Source organism: Eleginops maclovinus, chromosome 16 (genome assembly GCF_036324505.1).
Source record: "Eleginops maclovinus isolate JMC-PN-2008 ecotype Puerto Natales chromosome 16, JC_Emac_rtc_rv5, whole genome shotgun sequence".
NCBI classification, from domain to species: domain Eukaryota; kingdom Metazoa; phylum Chordata; class Actinopteri; order Perciformes; family Eleginopidae; genus Eleginops; species Eleginops maclovinus.
The window spans coordinates 4,882,362-4,891,279 of record NC_086364.1 but is presented as its reverse complement, the minus strand read 5'-3'; the positions used below and the strand labels follow the sequence as shown (position 1 = coordinate 4,891,279).

Sequence of the window (8,918 nt, the reverse complement as noted above, 5' to 3'; positions counted from 1 at the left end):
AACAGTAGGCGCACAGTATTCACAAAGACAGCAGAAACCACTTTATTTTTTTTTATGTTGTTAGGCACAACAAAGAGAGCGAGAGAGAAGTGATGATTTTCAACTACTAACAATTTATCCAAGCCTGAGATACCTTATTCCTCCAGGCCATGAAGCCTAATTGTTGTCCAATTATTATGATTATTAAAAACTAATCATGGATGCATAAATGAGAACTGGATAAGTTCAAAGATGGTACCCGATTCAATCGTTGAAAAGTTGGTTGTTTCGTGAAATAGCCTCCACACACCTTCTCTGTCCTGACACATGAATGAGCTTAAAATAACTGCATCCCACAGTCCTTAGAATATTCAAGTCCCATATAGATTACAGTTTGATAATAAAAAGTACATTTCTCAGTTTTTTGAATACACCAAGCCTCTGATTATTGATGACACACATAAGTAAGCTAGTTATTTTCCTAATAAATATAAAGACCATCACTTAATCATATATTTTGCCATTGTAGAGAGGAAAGACACTATTGAGTATTATTGTCTCTTACATGTTGTTGTGTTTATCACAGTGTTCAGAAGAAATCACAAAAACCCTCTTACACCTACAGGAAATGCTTTTATTTTGTTGTGCACAAAGGCTTTTCATTTTGGAAGGATTCCTTTACACTTTAATGTGACAGAAACATTTAATTCGAAAAGAAGGAGCCAGCGACGTGACAACGGAGAGGGCTTCATTCTCTCATGTACCTTCTTTCTAGGACGAGGGGTTGTCATGGTTACCGTCGACAGGGGACCCTGGGATGGAGGAGAGAGGTCCGACTCCTCACCGTTAATAAAAGATCTGCCTACCTCTGTGTGTGTGTGTGTGTGTGTGTGTGTGTGTGTGTGTGTGTGTGTGTGTGCGTGCGTGCGTGCGTGCGTGTGTGTGTTCATTTGAATTTTAGATTTTTATAAATTATTAAGAGACTTCACCGCTGAGGCTACATGAGGAGATCAGACACAGAGAGAGGGAAGAGGGGAGGAGGAGGGAAGGAGAAGAAGAAGGAGAAGCTGAGGAAGAAAAAGAAGGAGAAGAAAAAGAATAGATAGCGCCAGGATGAGGATGCATACTGTAAAATATGTCTGTGTAGGAGAAGACTGAGATGGAGGTGAAAGAGTATCCTGAGAGAATCTTCAGGATAAGAAACCAGACACAGAGACAAAAAAGATTAACGGGAGGGAAGTGGTGTGTCATAATGCAGCTGAGGGTGGTTAGATAAAGCAGCAGGGGAGGAAAAGGAGGATCTGGTTTGAAATTGTCCGAATGATCAGAATTCTAATTTGATGATCAAATACTGTTATCGAGCCGGCATGTTCTGATGCACATGAATAAGAACTCTGCGTCAAGGCTGTGGCTTTGTCATGACGCAGAGTTTAAAATCATGACAGAGTTTTTAACAACATGATAGTTTAACATCAAGATGCAGAGACTGGCGCCATGACGCAGAGTTTGATGTCATGACACAGAATGTGACGTTATGGCGCAATGTGTAATGTCATGATGTCATGAGTTTAGAGTCATCATGAATGCTTTGACACCATGAGGCTGAGTTTGAGGGCATGATGCAAAGTGTAAAGTCATGACATAGAGGAGGATGTCTCGACGCAGAGTTTAACACCATTTTTAGAGTTTGGCGCCATGAAGCAGAGTATGGGATCATGATAGAATGCGTAACAACATGACGCAAAGTTCGGTTTCATGACACAGAGTTGCGCGTCATCACGCAGTGTCAGTGTCATGACTCAATGTGTACACACACACACACACACACACACACACACACACACACACACACACACACACAAAGCTCTTTAGTCGATAAAAACTTGATTAACTGTTTTAATAACCAATTTTTTTGTGAAAGGTCACTGTCAAATATTAGAGTTCTGTCTGCAGGGCTGACATTTGAAATTGAATCAGTCAGACTTAGATTTTTTTCCATTAAGGTGGAAAAACTTTAAGTCTGACTTTAAGTATTTCTGAAACACTTCTCAGTGTTTACCACTAGAACAGACATTATATGTATTATATAAACAATAACTCTAAGTCCCTCCTGCAGACATCCTGCTGAACACACAGACACACACAGAGGTGCTGCGGAAGGGATTCAGCTCGCAACTGTATATTGCGGACGATAGGTTGGGACGTGTCACATGGGCGGGACGTTGCCAGGAGTTCAATGTAAAAGCCAGCCCACATTTCTGATATGACGTCATAACCAAAGAGATGTGGGTAAGGAGGAAAAGAGAGAGGGTTGTATTTTCTAACACTTTATGAGACTCCTTACTCACCGGGGACACATATTTATGTATACAAGACAGCAAAAAGTGCATTTTGCATAATAGAAAACAGGTTGTGAAATCACTCCAAAGTATACTATAGGACAGTAAAACCAAAAAACAGTTTACAAGGGGAGGGATTAGAGAGGAGAGGCTGAGATAGATTGAGGAACACAAATATAGAAGTTTAAATTATTTGTTATCATATTCTAGTGATTATTTGATTAATGGAAAGTATACGGTTCTGTTTCAAATGGGTGTTGAGAGCTGTATCCAAAGATCTAACAAATGGAAGTGGATTTAACTAAAAAAAATCTTCCAGAGGGAGCGTGCAACCGGACCTCCTAGAGGAAGTGAGGTCCTCCCTCAGATTATACAGGTTCACATGGGACCCTAAATACATTTGCACACTGTTTACCAACATGTCCAAATGTTTCTGTTTAGTAATACATACACATCTATTATAAAGAGTGTCATTCTTTGTTTATATTTCATATAGTGTGTTCTTATATATATACTGTATATATATATATATATATATATATATATATTCAAATGTACAATTGTCGGGCTGGGCTGAGCCCCCGATGTTACTAGATCCAAGCAGCGCCCCTGGTTACCGCATCTAACTTTTAGCATTGGGCTCGTCCACTGCGCGTGCTTCATCCATATCCCGACACCTGGTGAGTACCAACAAACACTGCACATGCACTTAGAATGTGTTTTCTCCCTCCATTTAACTGGGTACACTGAGATAAAACTGTTAAAACTAACACTGTCCTGAAATAAATCCTATTTTCTTTTAAGATAATGTCCAGCACCTCCTGCAACTCAAAGTAAATCCTCAGACTTAAGTACACATGGGTACTTGTACTGTACTAGTATTTCTATGTTCTGCTACACTATACTTATTCAATATGTTTACTAAACTGTTTGTCTGACAGCTTTAGATCTTTTTTTGATTACTTGTAATAATTAAGACTTTACTTTGAGTTGGAAAACTACATTTTACTTCACTATCAAAACTTTGACTTAATCCTAATTTTGAAAAATACTTTCTCCTGGTGTCAGATAGAAACAAGTATTCTGAAACGCGTGGCCGCTGTGGTACGGTGATTCAATGAAGAGATTTAGAGCTGATTGGCAGATATCTTGTTTTGATATTTCACTAAAATGTCCAAGAAAAAAAGCCCTGTACTTCCAGCCTCTTAGATGTGAGAATCTGTGTGTGAGGATTTACAGATTCATGTAGAAATGAAACGGGAGCAGACAGAAGTGTCCAGCAACAATAAGATGTACCTTTATTAGATATACCTTTATTAATCCCTGTGGGGAAATGCAAGTGTTTATGCAGCAACAGAGAAGAGGAAAAACAGTACAGATTAACACAGGAATATGAAACACAAATTTAAAATACAAATTCTAAATTCTAAAAAAAATATCTACAGATAAGTAACGAAAGTATTGTTAAAAATATACACATGTATGTGTGTAAGTGCAGGTCAAAGTTATTGTACAAAAGGGCAGGTTTTATGTGCAGTCCGGGTTATTGTCAGTTAGTTACATGGTTAACCCCTTGTTGTGCAGCCTGATGGCTACAGGCACAAAGGAGTTTCCCAGGCGCTTAGTGCTGTGCCGAGGTGGGATGAGTCTGTGGCTGAAGGTACTCCTCCTCTTCACTAGCTCTGCATGGAGGGGGTGGGAGGGGTTATCAAGGATACTATTCAGTTTCCTCCATAACATTTAATCTATCAGAATAATACATGTGATTATAAATGTCTGTATTGTTTGGCGTGATTGGGAGGAACGGCCCCCCTGATCTGAACCGGAGAGGTGGTTTGTTACTGGACTTCTGTGCTAGTCATGGATTGGCCATAACAAACACCATGTTCGAACATAAGGATGCTCATAAGTGTACGTGGTACCAGAGCACCCTAGGCAGAAGGTCCATGATCGATTTTGTTATCGTATCATCGGACCTGAGGCCGCATGTTTTGGACACTCGAGTGAAGAGAGGGGCGGAGTTGTCAACTGATCATCATCTGGTGGTGAGTTGGGTCGAGTGGCGGGGGAAGCCTCTGGACAGACCTGGTAAGCCCAAACGTGTAGTGCGGGTGAACTGGGAACGTCTGGAGAAGTCCCATGTCCAGGAGGCCTTCAACTCACACCTCCAGCGGAGCTTTTCAGGCATCCCTGTGGAGGCTGGGGACATTAGACCAGAGTGGGCGGTGTTCAAAGCCTCTATTGCCGAAGCTGCGGCAGGGAGCTGTGGTCTCAAGGTCTTAGGTGCCTCAAGGGGCGGTAACCCTCGAACCTCGTGGTGGACACCGGTGGTCAGGGAAGCCGTCCGACTGAAGAAGGAGGCCTTCCGGGATACGTTATCCCTGGGTACTCCTGACGCAGTTGCAAGGTATCGACAGGCCCGAAGGGCAGCAGCCTTAGCCGTGGCCGACGCAAAGCAGCGGGTGTGGGAGAAGTTCGGAGAAGCCATGGAGAAGGACTTTCGGTCGGCACCAAAGTTGTTCTGGAAAACCGTCCGAAACCTCAGGAGGGGGAAGCAGGGTACCATCCAAGCTGTGTACAGTAAGGATGGGGCGCTGTTGACCTCAACTGATAGTGTGTTAGGGCGGTGGAAGGAACACTTTGAGGAACTCCTGAATCCGACAACTCCGCACTCTATGTTAGAGGCGGAGCTGGAGTATGAAGGGGGATCAATTCCAATCTCACGGGGGGAAGTCACTGAGGTAGTTAAACAGCTCCACAGTGGCAAAGCCCTGGGGTTGGATGAGATCCGCCCAGAAATGCTGAAGGCTCTGGGTGTTGAGGGACTGTCATGGTTGACACGTCTCGTCAACATTGCGTGGAAGTCGGAAACAGTACCGAAGGAGTGGCAGACTGGGCTGGTGGTTCCTCTCTTTAAAAAGGGGGATCAGAGGGTGTGTGCCAATTACAGAGGCATCACATTACTCAGCCTCCCCGGGAAAGTTTATTCTAAGGTGCTGGAAAGGAGGGTCCGGCCGATTGTCGAACCTCAGATTGAAGAGGAACAATGCGGTTTTCGTCCTGGTCGTGGAACGACGGACCAGCTTTTCACTCTCGCAAGGATCCTGGAGGGGGCCTGGGAGTACGCTCACCCGGTCTACATGTGCTTTGTGGATTTGGAGAAGGCGTATGACCGGGTTCCCAGGGAGATACTGTGGGAGGTGCTGCGGGAGTATGGGGTGAGGGGGTCTCTGCTCAGGGCCATGCAATCTCTGTACTCCCAAAGCGAGAGCTGTGTCCGGGTCCTCGGCAGCACGTCGGACCGATTTCCGGTGAGGGTTGGCCTCTGCCAGGGCTGCGCTTTGTCACCAATCCTGTTTGTGATATTCATGGACAGGATTTCGAGGCGTAGTCGTGGGGGAGGGGGTTTGCAGTTCGGTGGGCTAAGGATTGCACCACTGCTTTTTGCAGATGATGTGGTCCTAATGGCTTCATCGGTCTGTGACCTTCAGCACTCACTGGTTCGGTTCGCAGCCGAGTGTGAAGCGGCTGGGATGAGGATCAGCACCTCCAAATCTGAGGCCATGGTTCTCAGCAGGAAACCGATGGATTGTCCACTCCAGGTAGGGAATGAAACCTTACCCCAAGTGAAGGAGTTCAAGTATCTTGGGGTCTTGTTCTCGAGTGAGGGAACAATGGAGCGTGAGATGGGCCGGAGAATCGGAGCAGCAGGAGCGGTACTGCAGTCGCTTTACCGCACCGTTGTGACGAAAAGAGAGCTGAGCCAGAAGGCAAAGCTCTCTGTCTACCGGGCCATCTTCGTTCCTACCCTCTCCTATGGTCATGAAGGATGGGTCATGACCGAAAGAACGAGATCGCGGATACAAGCGGCCGAAATAGGATTTCTCCGCAGGGTGGCTGGCATCTCCCTTAGGGATAAGGTGAGAAGTTCAGTCATCCGGGAGGGACTCGGAGTAGAACCGCTGCTCCTTCGCGTTGAAAGGAGCCAGTTGAGGTGGTTCGGGCACCTAGTGAGGATGCCACCTGGGCGCCTCCCTAGGGAGGTGTTCCAGGCACGTCCAGCTGGGAAGAGACCGAGGGGTAGACCTAGGACCAGGTGGAGGGATTATATCTCTTCGCTGGCCTGGGAGCGCCTTGGAATCCCCCAGTCAGAGCTGGTTGATGTGGCCAGGGAAAGGAAAGTTTGGGGCTCTCTGCTGGAGCTGTTACCTCCGCGACCCTGACGGAAAAGCGGGAGAAGATGGATGGATGGATCGTATTGTTTTACAAAGTGGAGAGAATAAAATGTCTCCAATAAAAGAAGCTCTGCTGCTTTCTCTCTTCAGACTCCTGCATTACAAGAGAAGCAACAACATGAATCAAAAGAAATATCCAAGAAATATTTAGAGCAAAGTTGACATTTTCCTGCAGAGAAAAATCAGTTCAGGTTAACAAGAATCCTCCTGAGCAGAGACAGCCTCCATGGCTACACAGACACAGGAAGGAGCCGTAAGAAAGTCCAACACTTACAGAACAGCTCATGAGAGGATGTTGAAGCCCCCTCATAATGTTTGATTGACAGCTGATCTCTGCACAGAACCATCAGCTCTGATGGACACACGGTGACTTTAAGAAGTAGAAGAGCTCCTCAAAGGACTTCAGGCTATTTCAGTTTACACAACTCAGCAGTGGTTCCAGGATTCCAATAAAACCGAAGACCAGCATGTAGCGGCTGAGTGAATGTGGTCTGCACTCTGTGGAGGAGAGTCATGGTTTCAGAGACGCTGTAGAAGGACAGAATACCTGCACTGTGATCCAGGTACACTCCTACTCTGGAGGACTGAGAACCTGAGACGGGAGTGTGGATATTGTTGTAACGAAATGTATATCTGTTGTGTTCACAATATAACACCCAAGAATTACCATTGTTTCCAAATCCACTCTCCCCTCCTGCTCTGCTGATATTCTTGTATGCGACTGTTACATAAACTGTTGTCCCTCTCCATTCCACCTCCCAGTAACAACGTCCAGTCAGACTCTCTCTACTCAGGACCTGAGGCCAGTCAGTGAATCTGTCTGGGTGACTAGAATAAGACTGATGTTGTTTCTCTCTTGTGGCTTTTCTGCTCCCCTCAGATAATAACAGCGCAGAGTGTATGCTGTGTTTGTATCCAGTGTGATTTCCTGTGAATATTTTAAGAACCCAGCTCTGGTGGTGGGCTCTGCTGGTGACAGTAAAACCTCCACTTCAGTGGAGGAGACGTCTGTCCATTCCTCTCTCAGGACGTCCTGTAGTTTGTCTCTGACTGCTGACATGGCCACCATCACGTCCTCAAAGTAGCTCAGGGGACGGATGTTGGTGCTGGATGAGTGTGTGGGTTCACTGAGGGCTGGCAGTGAGGGGTAGCTGTGCAGAAACTGGTTGTGGTCCTCTGTGTGTGACAGCAGCTTCAGCTCAGCGTCTCTCCTCTTCAGCTCAGAGATCTCCTGCTCCAGCTTCTCCTGATGCTCTTTGACTCGACTCACTTCCCTCTTCTGCTGGGATCTGACCTGCTGCTTCACATCAGAGCTTCTTTTCTCCATGAGACGGATCAGCTCAGTGAACATCTTCTCACTGTCCTCCACTGCTTTATCAGCAGAGAGGTTGACGGCCTCCACCTCCTGCTGAAGCAGCTTCACCTCCTTCTCTCTGTCCTGGATCCTCTGCTGGATGTTTTGTCGGCTCCCCTCCAGCTATCTCTGCCTCTCAGTCCTCTCTGCTGCAGCTGACACTGTGTCGTGACCTTTATGTTCATCCACAGAGCAGAGAGAACAGATACACTGCTGATCAGTACGGCAGAACAGCTCCATCACCTCGTCGTGACGAGAGTAGATGTTCTCCTGGAGCTTCTTGGAGGGCTCCCCCAGCTTGTGTTTTTTTAATGGAGCTGCGTGATAATGAGGCTGGAGGTGTTTGTCACAGTAAGAGGCCAGACACAAGAGACAGGACTTACTGGCTCTCAGTTTTCTCCCAGTGCAGACATCACAGGCCATATCTTCAGCTCCAGCATAGCAGTGATCAGCAGTAGCAGGGGGGGGTCCAGTCTTCTTCAGCTCCTCCACTAAAGCTGCTAACATTGTGTTTTTCAGCAGGACAGGCCTCGGTGTGAAGCTCTGCCTACACTGAGGGCAGCTGTGGGTCTTCTTCTCATCCTCTCCATCCCAGAAGCCTTCAATACACTCCATGCAGTAGCTGTGTCCACAGGAAGTCGTCACCGGGTCCTTCAGTAGATCCAGACAGATGGGACAAGAGAAGGTTTCCCGGTCCAGCTGATCTCCTTTCTGCACCATTTCTCCTCTCAGTGGCAGCGAGTGTCTGAGTTTCACTTCCTGAGAGCTGAAACTAGTGTGAGCTGTGATCTGAAGCTCTTGGACTTTACCTGCATGTTTTTACATCCGTCCTCGTCAGTGTGTATCTGAAGGGGAGGAACCAGGAAATGCAAAGTGCAGCTGGCTGTGTCAGAGAGCAGGAAGAAGAGGGAGGGCTTATCAAACTCTGGTTCATTCAGGACGAGGAGCAGCGCTCACACTCTGACCTGTGCTTCCTCATTGACACAGAGCCTCGGTTACAACCTGCTCTTC

At 46.4% G+C, this 8,918-nt stretch overlaps 1 pseudogene; it reads right to left on the bottom strand.

The window, feature by feature from the left end:
* Positions 1-6,544: 6,544 nt before the first annotated feature.
* On the bottom strand, positions 6,545-8,663 carry LOC134877868 (tripartite motif-containing protein 16-like; annotated as a pseudogene).
* Between the last annotated feature and the right edge of the window lie 255 nt (positions 8,664-8,918).